Genomic DNA, 14,056 nt, shown 5'->3' with positions numbered 1-14,056 from the left:
CAGTTTCTGGGTGTGAAGCTGGGACAGAGCAGCCAAGAAGGGTAATCACAGCAAATAGACAACCATGAGACAGAGAGTGGCCTCTGTTTACATGAGGAAATACCACGGAGCTTCATGCCCAGTCCCACAAACATGCTAAAGAGTCTAACCCCCCTCCACTTGACCACATTCAAGCCTCTGCTGCTCCTTCTCCAAGGCCCAGGCCTGAAGCAGCATCAGTGACCCTGCCTGTTCCATCACCTGCCCTGGGCTAATGCAGCTCCTGACAGCCCAGGACACAGGCTGACAAATGTCCTGGCACTGCAGTCAAGTGGTCTCTGATACTGTAGCTGACAGGGTGAGCAGGTTTAAAGCAACGGTGTCAGGACCATACAACCATTAGGTGCCTCACCTGAAGCACACAGCCATCGAAACCTGCCATGGGTGTCTTCAAGGATGAACCAGAAAGATTCTGCCCCATTGAAAAACCTCCAAACATTCTCAGTCATTCCCCAGATATTGCTGCCCAAGGTAACTGAAAGACAGGGATGGCTACAATACAGAGGGAAAAAACCCAAACAACCTAACAAGTAGTTATATATTAAATACTCATTAATACTCATATTTTAGAAGTACAGGAGTGAAGAGTTAATGTCACTCTGGCTGTTCAGAAATGTGATTGTCTTACATTTCTGCCAAGAAAACATTACACTAAGTAACTCAGCTTTGTAACAGAATTAAAGAGAGGTTGAAAATCAGATACACACATTCATCACTAGGTGAATGAATTATAAATAGACTTTTAAGGCAGTAATAAAATAACTCATTATACTTTTTAAATGAAAAGTTGGAGTGAAAAGCACAGCCAGTGTAATAACTGCTGTGAATAGCCACAGCTGGCAAGCAGCTGGATTTCAAACAGGCTTTCTTTCCCAAATGCCAAAAGCACTAATTCATAAGCTGTGACTCTGCCTGTGTGAATTACAACTTTTGCAAATACTGTCTATTAGCATGATATACACAGCCCCTGCATGGTCTGTGCAGAGAACACTGTATTAATCCATGGGATGGCAAAACAGAGGGGATGAATCTGACCTACATCATCAGAGCTGTCTTTACAAGTGCACTGGCAAAGCTTTATATCCAAGATAAGCCCGTTTCTGAAATTGCCCTGCTGGAAACAGAAGATTCAGATGGGGGGACCTCTAGTAAACTGAAACCCCTGCATCCACACTTTAGGAAAAATACCTTTTACATTAAGACAACATATAGCATAAAGACAGTGACACTTCAGAACCATACACAGCAGACATACACATAAATCCAGATTCCTATCCGAAGAGGCCAAGATTAACTCACACCAGTAAAGCTCTAATTATCTACACTGAGGTCTTCTCCTCTTCCATTAAACATCTTTCCCCAGTTATCACTATAAGTATTAAGCAGTGTCAGTACAAGTGAGAGGTCCCCAAAATTTATCACCTTCCTGCCCTAATCACACAAAGCAAACTGTGGGTGTCTGCTGGCAAAGTTCAAGGCTGCAACAGCAGTTACAGTATGCCCAAACTGAGCCTCCTGCTGGGGCAACACAACAGATTGCTTTGGGCCTCTCCTAAGGGGTCCTCGGGATCATCTGCCATAGTTAACATCACAATAATGTTGCTATATCTGCAATGAATACAACAACATAATAAATTTTGCAATTACAGATCTCAAGATCTATATTTTTTGAAAAAATCTCCACTACCCTTTTTGAGCTATGAAGCATAACAGATTAAGCTGGCCTTGCACTGCATCAGTTTTGAAGACTAGAGGATCTCTTGCAGTTCCTTCTAGTCCTGATTTCTGGAAATCTAAGAGCCAAACAAACCAAAGGTTTTGACACAGACCTTTGAAAAGCAGACAGTTTGAACTTACCCTTCATGCTCAGATACCTTTTAGTTTCCACACTTGAAGAAAACTCAAAATTGATTGTTCTGGTGTTAGAAAAGACTGACTGCAGCCTTCTGCTGGAGGTGAAGCTGAGAGAGCACCTGCATGGGGTACAGGTAAGCAGCTGAGACAGCTCTCTGGGTGGGTGGCAGAGAACACAAGTGAGAACAGCTGTGGGGAAAACATTAGCCTTAGGGCCTTGTCACAACAGCTGCCCAAGTTTGGGGCAAATGAACTTTCCTGTTTTTTATCTTTGTTTTTTTCTTAAATGAAATCAAGCTCATTGGAACAGCTGATGGCAATTAGTACTACACAAGTTCACAGTGGAAAGTGCAGGTGAGCAAAGCATAAGTAAAGCAAACTCAGTCCCAGAGTGGGAATAAAAAATCAATACAGGGAAAGGTATTTTTTCAGTTATGAGAAGAAATGCAGTGCTACATTCAGAGTATTGATAGCACAGGTATGGTATTTTGTCAGCTAGTAGGAGAGATGGTGTGTGTGAGGCTTTCACTGTGCTTTGCTGCTGATTCAGCACCCACAAACACTCCCCTGCAGGGGGAGCCTGAGCTGCTCTCCCCATCACTGAGACTGCTGGGTCATTAGGGCAGGGAAGCTGGCTGCAGTGCCACTGAACACTCATCCACTTTGTTCTAAGAGAAAAAAAATGTCCTAAATAACCCCCCTGTGCATGAAGTTGTACTCAAGGAAAGGGTGAGTCCTAAGTGAGAGATATGAGATACATTATTCAATAAAGTATTGGAAGATGCTGAAATCTAAGATGTAGGAACGAACACATACAGAATACAAGGAGAAGCACAGACTATTCTGGACAACACTTGATACCAAATCTGAAGGTACTTCAGCACTACATAGATAACAGAGGCTTTCTTCCTATGGATCCTCCAGATTCTACTGTGGTGAGAAGGGGTGGGAAGAGTAGGTACACTATCAATGATTCCACACCTAAAACAGTGGATTTATGAAGTTAAGACTCCCTGAGCTTCTTATACAATCAGTGAAAAAAGATTTCTGCAGGAAGCAATACAGTGTTTTTCCCAAAGCTCCCTTTACAGAACAAGGAGAAAAATTAACCTAATTTGTGCACAAGAAAACTAAACTTTCATTAGATCAGAAGGTATGAATGGTCTTTTGCAGCAAAACACACACCAAGTTCGGCACACACATCTGGGAAGACAATAAATGCACTTGAATATTTTCAGAACATGGAATGGAACACAGCCCCAGTATGAGATGAAAATAAAGAGGAACCAGCACTTCCAACATCTGCCTGTCTTTTCACTGGGTAACACACCCTCTCCACCGATGTAGACAGGACAGAGCAGGCAGAAGGGTCCAGTGTTGCTCATCTCCAGCTGAAGCATGGAATTCTCTGTCTCAGCACCCAGCTCTGATTGCTGGCACACAATCAGTAGTTGCCACTTCACCTTCCTAGGAACCATGCAGGAAATGAGACATTATCTGTGCTTAGGGGCTGAAGCAAAGCAACTGTATTTCCCAAACATGCCTCATTTATTGCACATGATTTTCTGTCCCCTTTCTAGCCTAACTGCCCCCTTTGCTGTGTTTGCATCTGCCACGGATGATCAAATGTCTGTGTTTTACACAAAGCTCTCTGCTTTCTTGGGCAGCCTTCCTGCCTTGCATGGGCACAAACCTAAGAACACAAGTGATTTCTTTATCTGTACCTTTCTGCCCTCAGAGCTGTCTCACAAGGGAAGAGACACCCTCTCAAGGTGTCACCATTTGGGAGGCTGCACAGTAAAAGCATAATTAGCAACAGTACAGTATTTAACCCTGCAAGATAAAAACCAACCCATGTCCTACTAAATAATACTGCAACATGAGCAGGGTGAGGAGGATGGGGAAGTTCCCACTTCATTCCTGAAGCAGTTGAAGGGAATCTGAGGTTTCATTTAGCAAACTTAGATACTGCAGGGGGTAAGCACATGGGATGGTTTCTTTGGGAGTAAATAAAACCCAAAAAGAGAATTGAGACTGCTGGGCAGTGCTGTTAAGAAGAGAAGGCTTGGAGGGGGGTGGGAAGATGACACAGGTCTCAGTCAATAGGTCACATCCTATCCACCTGTCCAATAAGCAGGGCTGCCCTGCTTGGGGAATATTCAGCAACTCACCTGGGGTGTATACAAGAGGAAGTGAACAGCAGAGGAACAGGACTCACTCAGAGCAAAAGCTGGGCCTGGGAGCAAGACTAAAACACAACTGGGAAGCTCCAACAGAAATTGTCCTGCACATACAGATGAAGAAGTCAGCCCTCCTCAGGTGCCAAATCATAAAGGTAGGTTCATGTACATATTTAGAATCATCTCTCTAGAAACAGTTTTCTCAGCACAAAGATGAGTTTCCAGTTGCTACCATTACACTCAGCTGCCACTTCTGAGCAGCACAGTCTGTAAACCTACTGTGGCACCTTACCAGGGGCACAAAATCTGCTGCATGAGGCAATTATATTTCATTCTCTGAGCACAGATTTTGTTCAGCATTACTGGCACTGAAGAATCAAGACTGCAAGTTATCTTAAAGAAAGTGTGGAGAAAATTTCTCATCTATGCCAAAGTATTTTTGTTTTCCATAACTTCAAAAACATATGGGTAGCTCATATGCCACTTTGGAAAGGTTAAACGAATAGGGGAGTTTGAAACATCTCAGATTCGTTGCATTTAATTTCACCCCCTTTATCATCATTTCTGCAATGACTCCAGAATCTCCCTGATATTCAGAAAGTGCTCAAAAGGCCAAGAAGTGTTTTAGGACATCACTCCTTGAAAATCAATTGAAACCAAGTGAACAAATGACCTTGATTTATTTAGCTTGGACAGTTGCTCAGAAACGTTCCTGGCCATGGTTCTACTTACAGACTTACAATTCAGTGCATTCCCAAGAACAAAGACAGGCAGGTGGTGACAGGAGATTATTCAGGCACATGTCTGCTCCTCATTCTCAGGGTATCAACTGGCCATGATCCCTAGGGTAGAACTGACAGCCCTCATTCAGCCAGCAATCCAGTCCTGCAAGATAGTCTAAGGGTCTTTTGTCTGATCTTTTTGTCTGATTTTTAGTTTTCTTTAAGAAGATCTAACCACAACTGTCTGTCCAAAGGAAACACAGGCTCCATTGAAATGCTAGATGCATTATCACAGAAGATCAGAGGTTATTTTCAAAGAGTAAGATGAAAAAGATCCATCCAAGTGAAACAGGAATATTTTAAATTTTTATTGTAATTATGGTATTCTACAATTTTGATGGGGCTATTGGCTGAATTTACCATCTATCTGCTGTCCCCAGGCCTGACACCTACTCTCAAATCTCATGCCAGAGAGGCTCATCATGCTAGGCTGCAGCTCAGGAAGCCTCAGATCAGAAGTCTTTGCTAGACATAGGAGATGAGTGTCTACCTAGAAAGCACAGAACACAAGCATCATATTCAGTCCTAAAAATTTACCAGCAAGAATCTGGTATTGCCCACAGTAACAGCACAGAGGGTGAAGCAGGCAGCTTCTGCAGGTTGGAGTCACTGAATCCTGCTTTACTCAGTCCCTGAACTGGCAGGTACCTGCTACTGGAACCTCCAAGAAGCAGACAACCCTGCAGACAGCCTTAGGGCTGATTAAAGCTTCAGGTCCTGCAGTTCTCTCTTCCTGGCTCTGTCACATACCCACTACCTCCACTCTGGTGGGTACTCCACAGCCCCTTGCAGCTTAGGCTGCAATCACACTCAGGAGTACAGCTGACTCTTACTCATCTCTTCTGCATTAGCCTTCTCTTTCTGAACAGGCAGAGAGGATGCAGCAATACTTATGTCCTTTTTAGAGGTGGTTTCCTGATGCATCAAGACCCCACTTACCTCTGACTGAGGAAACGAGGAAAAAACCTCTCAAGAAAGCAAACCTGAAAGCTTGTGAATGTAACAAAATTCTACTTGAAAGCCACATCCTGCAAGGTACCCAGACATACTGAATCTGTATTCAAACATACAGTGACAGGTCATGAAACAATCCCATCCTCTTTCATTCAGTAGAATTACTATTTTTTTTAAGAGTCTATTCCTGAATCAGAACTCACTTTCCTACCCCTATGCAACCAGTGGAAAAACTCCCTCTCATTTTAATTAGAGCAAGCATGACACCAATGCTACACAGGTCTTGTCCCAGATGCTGCAGCAGGGCCACTGCACATCATCTGAGACCTGCAAATCCAGTAGGAGAGACTTCAGAAGGTAAGGCAGCTTTTCATGACATATTTACCACATCAGATACAAAGTATGGTATTAGATTTCCAGTGCAGGAGTTTCTGTTAGCCTAAGCTGTATGACACAAAATCATTATTTAGAAATCACACAGCAATTTGACACGGGTAGGAGGGGGCTCAGTGTCTGCCTAATGATCTCACACAGCAGGAACAAGGCTGGATGAATAGCAATCATTAGCTTGTTATTTACACAGCATTTCTCAAAACATGAAGGAACTCTATCAAGTAAACGAAGATTACAAACTAAAACACAAGGAAAGGGGAAATAATGAGTTTTAAGATGAAATATAAATTATTCACAGAAACCTCAGTCCTGCTCCCTGCAGAGAACACCAATAACTGCTGTTTTACATGCACACAGCATATGCATCCCTGTCCTGAAACACAACATCACTTCCTGAATCTTTGCCATCCTCAGTACCTTACTCCAGGACAGGTTGGGATCTCCTCAGCATTATGGGCACACTGAATCACATCATTGCAGGAGTTCAGTGTCTGAAAGGGAGATCTAGCTTGGACAATGATCTTGGTGCTCAGAAAGCAGCAGCATGCAGAAGGTGCAGGTCATGTCAATTACCTTTAAAATACTGGGATGTGCAAGTGTGAGCAGAAAGCTGCTGATCCTGAGGAAAACTTAAAATACTTTCCCTCAAACACTAATGTAAAAAGTAAGAAGGTACTGTGCTTCAGTCAAAACTTGCTTTGTTTACTTCTTAAATTCAAAAATACAGTAGAACCTGAAGCACATATCACAATATTTTTAAACCTAATGGCACCACCTTTTGTTTTGAAAACATTTGAAATGTGTGGGGTTTTTTTCAATTTATGTTATTTCTGACAGTCCAGAAACACAATGTTTTATAAAAAATACTGCTCCTAAACTGTTTTTTTTTAAGTTCATCTTTACACTTATGCAGCATCAAGTACAGCAGAGAGGTTGTGGGAGACATCCCCAAGAGCCTGATACCACACAGCACCTAACTCCCAGTCCCTTCCCTCATGCTGCTTGCAAGAATGACATCTCTAATGGAGCAGCAACACTGGCAAGGGGGAGGTAACCCAGACAGTACAGGGATGAATTCTAATCTCAGGTGAAGTTTGGACAAGCTAAGTGAAGCTGATCACGCGTTTGCAACCTTAACACAACTGCCATTCTGATTTCTCTTCAATAGCCTAAGCACTTTTTTTTCTGAGAAATGTATCAAAGACTGTAAAAGGAGGTGCTGGAACACTTAGCTGCCAGTGCCCAAGCAAACAGCATCATTACAGTGTATATAAAAGTCTCCTGGGAAATAGGCTGGGCATAAAAATTCAGCTGGATCATTAGAAGCCAATGATTTAACTGAGAAAGCAATACCAGTCTCCAAGCTGGCAACAGAAAGACATAAACTGAGTTGGAGGAATTATTTAATGACTAGCAGAGCAATAAGGGAGGTATTTCATTGCGCTGTAAGATCCTCTGCATCATAGGAAAACTGCAATTCATTAAATCTGAGTCGTTAGGGTTTTTCTACCCCTGCAGCTAATTCCTGTCATGCCAGTGATGCTGATATTTTAAAAATTCCAAGACAAACAAGCAGGAACAAGAGTCAGAGGAGGCCAGTATCTCTGAGCCTCCCTGATATCAGGCAGAACAGAGGGCTTTGGCTTTGGAGCCTGCATATGTTCAGCCTAATTTTACACGTGTGGGAAGCAACCTCCTTGCACTCTATACAGCCTGAGGATCTATAGGATACCACTCTCAGATGCCAGAAGCCTGCATTCAAGTCTCCAGTTGCCTGGGGTGAAACACTTTCCCTCGACTAATGCAGATCAGAGTCCACTGCCTCATTCATCAATCCCATGACATCTGCTCTAACTTCCTGACATGGTTTTTAGCCAAGCTGTGCTGCAGCAAGCTGAGCCCTGGATCAGTGCCACATGCAGTCTGTGATGTCCTGCCTCCTTCCTTGGACTCCAGGAAACAGGACATCCCTTCACTCTTCTTCCTCACCTTCCCTATTCCAGTGCACAGAGGAAACTGCTTCTGCTGCAGAGCAGGGATGGGAGATGTGAAGGACACACAGGCAAGAGCTAGTGCACCACATCTAGCAGGTTTAATTAAAAGAAAATAATAAAACTAAGTTTTTGTTAGAGCTGCAGAAATCAAACTATCAGCCACCTCCCACTGGCTTTCAAGGAGGATGTAAGCCCAAATGCCACTACCACTGTCCTGGTACTCTGTGTTACTTCGTACATTATACTGGGAAGCTTTCAATTAGCTTTAAGCATTCTCCTTTGGTGTCTGACAGAATCTCCTATCAAATTTTCTTCTTTACTGCCTCTGCCCTTCACTAATAATTTTTTTTCTTTTAAGGAGGAGAGGAACTGTATTCTCATTTTCTTCTGCTTTAGAAAAATTGAGCAGAAAAATCAAAACATTATTAGTGCAGTCAATACCTTCAGTCTAGCTATTATAGCTATCAAATATTTGCAGTTCTGATAACAAATTGATTGGTGTTGCTCCCAGAAAAGATCAGGCCTCACTGGAGTGAGATTGTTGTTTTTCCTGCTGATGCTGCTACATATTGATGGAAGGTTACTAGTGATTTTAATTAATGAGGAGGAAAAATGGGCTTGGAGCTTTCCAAGCCTGAAAGGAGCCAACACAGAAACATTTTTACTACCATAGTACCTAGAGATCCCAGCACAAATGAGGATGTCATTATGCCAGAGGTTTGCTAACACAGTGAGAGAGCACTCCAAATCCAAAAAGACACCAGGCTGAACGGTGGACACAGGATGGGGAAGAAAGAGACAGACAGGCTCATTCATGCTGGTGCCACAGAGCCACGGTGTGCTGGGCCAGAAGCTGGGCTGCACTGCTGCTCTGCAGATCAGGGTGACTGTTTCACAGCTACCTCAGTGAGCTGGGGGGCTCTTTCCTGCTTAGAAGATGACACAAGCAATCACCTCACTGGAAAACAGTATATTGGACAGCACATTAAATGCAAATAATGAGGGCAAAGAGGAGGGAAATCAAGCAGCTTTGTCCTTCTGGCAAAGCTAGCCTAGAGGGAAGAGACACTCCCAACTTCAGCAAGAAGCCCCAAGAATAAAATGGTGGCTAATGCTCTAGGCTTCCCAGGACAATCACTTCCTAGCTGAGAAAACAAAACAAAATAAATACCCAATAAATCCACAAAACAAAAACTGAAGCCCCCTCGGTGCACTGTCTAACCTTGCTGTGATGTCTGCCTGCCTCTGCTGGCCACAGATCTCTGACCAAATCCAACGAGGTGCACACAAGCACCAGATTCCTGCCACCTTCCATTAGCAAACCTCTCTGCTCTCAGTCCAAATACTACCCTCCATATTTGCACAAATCATAATCCAGTTGTCTTAAAGGAATTTTAACATGCAATCCTGCCAGAAGCATAAATAACTCGGGCTGTGTGACAGGAAGCATTGTACCCACAACTGGTGTGGAAAAGGCCACTTCATATTCTCCCATGCCCATTAACCACAAGTTCCTCATACCTGTCAATCTTATTTTGATTAAACAGCTCTCAGGGCAGCTCCCCTTGCATTTGTAAATGAATCCTTTAAATACACATATATCTCACTGATGCCAGCAATCCAGTTAAGCACTTCTCTGGGGAATTTTCCATAAACTCTGAAACAAAAAACAGCCTTGATAACACAGACCAAAACCCACAAGAAAACTCTTTTCCAAGCTATTTTGGGACTAAACAAAGGATAAGAGAGATTAATAATATTTTAGAGAGTTAATGGAAAAACAGAATAGGAAGTGCCCCATAAGGAAGGACTACTGGATTATGTCCAGATTATACAACTGATTTCTGGGGAGAAATTAATTGTGCTGGTACACGTGTAGGGATCATTCCACCTGTCCTGGCTTCTGCAACCAGACACAGACAACTCTTAAAAATATTTCTGCAGGTTTCTAGAGTTATACCTACACAACTGAGTACAAAATGAGTGACAGAAGAGAGTTGTTGAGAACAGAAAATAAATAACCCATTTTGATAAAATTGTGCTCTAGAACAGATTATGAAGTAGAAACAATAAGGGTATGGTGTTTGAGAAAATTGAGCTGATCACAACACATGGGAAGTAGCAGAGAGAGGACCTCACCTCCATCTCCATCCCAGAGGGTACAATCACCTAATTCTGTAAGAGACACCTCAGTTCAGTCACTGCCAACCTCTGCTGCCTGGAGCCTTTCCCTGGCAGCTGAAGCTGTGCTGTTAAAGGCTCCCAGGGCAGCACATGATCAGGTTCACCACCCCAAGGTAACCTACTCATGAACCAGGATGTCACATAAAAACCAAAAAAAAAATAAAAAAAAAATCTGCAGGTATTTCTCTTCAAGCAATCCAGACACTTCTCTCATTGTTCTTAAATCCATTCCAAATGCCAAGTAGACTTCTAAGTCACTTATGTTTCTAATTGGACATTACTCCTGATGTACTTTCTGGACTCATCTTGAAATACAAGGGAAAACTCATCCCAGATGTGAGCCTAGATATTTGTATACCCAGAAGTCAAATGGAACTTCTGAAACCACCTGAACAATGTCACAGTCCAATGGCTTCTACATGTTGCACTAACACTGGTGCTCAACATTTCATCAATACCTAAGGAAGTGTGACCATACACACACAGCTTAGAAACTACAGAGAGCAGAAAAGGAAAACACAGCCTGTACTCAGATTCAGTTCACCACTCACTGTGTGATTTTTGGTTTTTATATCATTAAAAATGAAGACTTGCAGGTAACCTGTAAGAACCTGTGTGCACGAGCAATGGGATATCAGCAGTGGCAGAACATGAAGAACATGTGTGGCATCTAGGTCTAAGGAAGGATGGTTTGTTCAAATGCATTCTTTTTCTCTGTAAAATCTAAAAATGAAATGGAGCATTTCTGCTAACTGAGCAACCATGAAATTGTCATTATTCTAACAAAAAGGCCATCTAAATGGCAGAAATTCAGGCTGCCTGGAGATGAATGTACTGCACTGCTTTTGATGTCTCAGAGGGAACAATTAGCTTTTAAACTGGCTGATAGCTATTGACCTGAAGGCTCAGAAGACACAGGTACCATTTTACCCTCAAAATGCAGCATTTACAAGTTTACACAGTAGCTTGATTAGAATGAGGAAAGGATAGGAAATTGCAAAGATGAACTAGGGGAGATAAAGCTTGTCTGGTACACAGAAATTCTGAGCACCCTAAAACTTGCACCCCAGAGGGTGTACTTGAGGCAGACACACTGATCACCAAAGCAGCAACAAAACAGTGTGGGGAGACCTTGGGAAAGAGACTAGAACCAGGGTGGGGGCTTTTTCAGTTTCCTTAAGCCTTCAGGTTACTGACAAAAATTAATCACTTAATTTAATTAGTTTAAGTGTTACAGCTAATTTGGAGAGTACAATCTCATTATTCTGCCCCAAGCATGGCTTCTTATCACTGGCCAGAGGACTTACAGTGTAAAAATAGTATCCAAGTCCATTCCAACAGCTTCATCCACAGCACAGAGCAAGGGCTACATAACCAGTTCACAAGCTCCCATAGGCACTTGCCTTGTCCTCACCTGCATGTTCCACCTTGTTGTTGGTATGAAAGCAGGGCTTGAGCCTGCAGGATTGTTGTTCCAGTTTCCTCTGTGAAGTGGAAATTGTTTGACAAGACTGTCAGGTTAACAGCTGTGAGCTGTGTCAGCTTCATGCCTGCCACTGACACTCCACCCCTCTCAATTAAAAAAGCCTCTTACCTTGAAAATCAGTTGTTGAAGGTAACACAGCTCAAGCAGTGTTGTCAAACAAGCAGCCTTGGCAAGATACACTTCATATGCACATTAGGACTAATGAAGTAGAAATACTAATGACATAAAAGTCTAAGTTGTCCCCTTTTAAGCACCATTCCAAACCATCACAGTGGCATGCCTCAGATACCTCCTGATCAGATAATCACCAGAGAATATGCTATTATTTTGGGGTGTTTGGCAGACATTATTATTTCTTGTATGAGAGCAGTTAAAGAGCCCAAATAATGCACTGTGAGACTTGAGATGGTGATTATATAGACAGAAGCAAGAAGAAATATTCCTCCCCCCTCGGGAGTTTACATTCTAAATGGTACTCAAGTACACTAATTATTAGGTTGTCTGACATTTAATCAATTGCTGAGAAATTTTAATGCTTGACAGAAATGAAATATCTGTCTTTGATTTATGTTTGAGCAGGTTTCTAGCAGCAAAAACTTAAAACCTTATAAACTAATTATTATTCCCATTACCTCATCCTGACTGACTCTCTGGGATGATAAAGCCCATCTTATTTGGACTTATTGCTGAGAAATAGACTTCTAAGGCATAAAGTTCTCCAGATGGATGCTTTTTGGGAATTACTTGAATAAGAGAGATTTAATCCACCCAAAAGTCAGTATACTTAAATACATGATGAACATAAAAAACTCACTGCTAATCCAAAGTGACAGGTACTAATAGGGTACTTAGTGGATTAATAGCTAGTGTGCTATGTTGCTAGGACTATGCTGTTTATTTCAGTTGTGTGTTTGAACAGATGCAGAAAATAAACTCAGTCCCTTAGGCACATTTAATTCAAGTGGACAAAAATGCATGATTGTACATCTAAGCAGTCAATTGAACCTGGAAGTTTATCTTTAAGATGCTCCATTCCACTAAGCTCCTTAAAAAAAAAAAAACACACCACTCAAAAACCAGTTTTGGAAGAACATTCAAATGGCTCCATGTAAAAGGTTTGCTGGGTTTCCATACACTACCTAGCTGAATCTTTCAGATTTATAGAACCATCTCTCTTAATTATTACCATGCACAGGTGGCATGCAGGATAATCACAGTAAATCACACAAAAGATTGTAAGTCTCTGAACAACTGTTATTAAAGACACTCACATCATAAAACAATAGGCTAGAAGGATGAAACAGTCACACACAACCCATGCCAGTTGAGGCTTTTCATGTCTGCAACCTTGCCTTTTGCATAAGGAATCAGATGCATTTAGCCAGAGGCCCAACCTACTGAACACACTGGGAAGATAGAAAGAAGAGATGAAAAGCCTGTGTCTCAGGAATGCTTTCTGCAGCTCAAGGTGCTGTGAGCAGTGTACCTGATGATGTCCCTCATGCTCCTGGTCTATTTCTGCAACTGACGTTGGGATGAAGGCACCTCACAGCTAAACTCTGAAACCTCCCAGCTGTGTGGGCATGAGAAGTTTCAAAAGCCTGGTGAGTCAACAGTAGAAGAAAGTTATTCTCTGTGATTAACAAACATCCCCCCCTCCTTTTCTCTGCCCTTGCATCAGACAGGGTTCCAGTCTAATCTTTGTGATTCAGGCTGCATGTTTGTCTGTGGTAACACACTACACAAACTACTGAGGATGACAATTGGTTCAAAACTGGCAGTTCACTCAATGTTGGAACTGTAAGATGACACACTCCCCCAGAAAGGGAGAATCAGCCAGGTATCTTGAGATCTCACATATTTAAAGGACTAAACCAGGTTTCCCAAGTGGCTGGAAGAAGGCTCAGTGCATCCCAGTGTGCTCTAGGGGATCTGCAAGGATCAGGCTCTCTGGGCTGCTGCTCCATAGCAGGTTGTTTTGGCCAGCCCTACAAGTCCTTGGGAAGAAAGGCAACAAATAAATCACCTAATTACCATTTCAGATTTTCTGTTCTCAAAAGATATTTTTCATTCTGCTAAAAAACTTCGTCCTTGAAATCAAACTGACTTTCCCTGAAGTGGGAATTCCTGTTTCAGCTCACTCAAAGCAGGACTAATGCAGTAACTCCAAAGGATGCACAGAAGACTGAA

The sequence above is a fragment of the Calypte anna genome, chromosome 4A, assembly GCF_003957555.1.
Source record: "Calypte anna isolate BGI_N300 chromosome 4A, bCalAnn1_v1.p, whole genome shotgun sequence".
NCBI lineage: Eukaryota > Metazoa > Chordata > Aves > Apodiformes > Trochilidae > Calypte > Calypte anna.
This window is presented reverse-complemented; position numbering follows the sequence as displayed.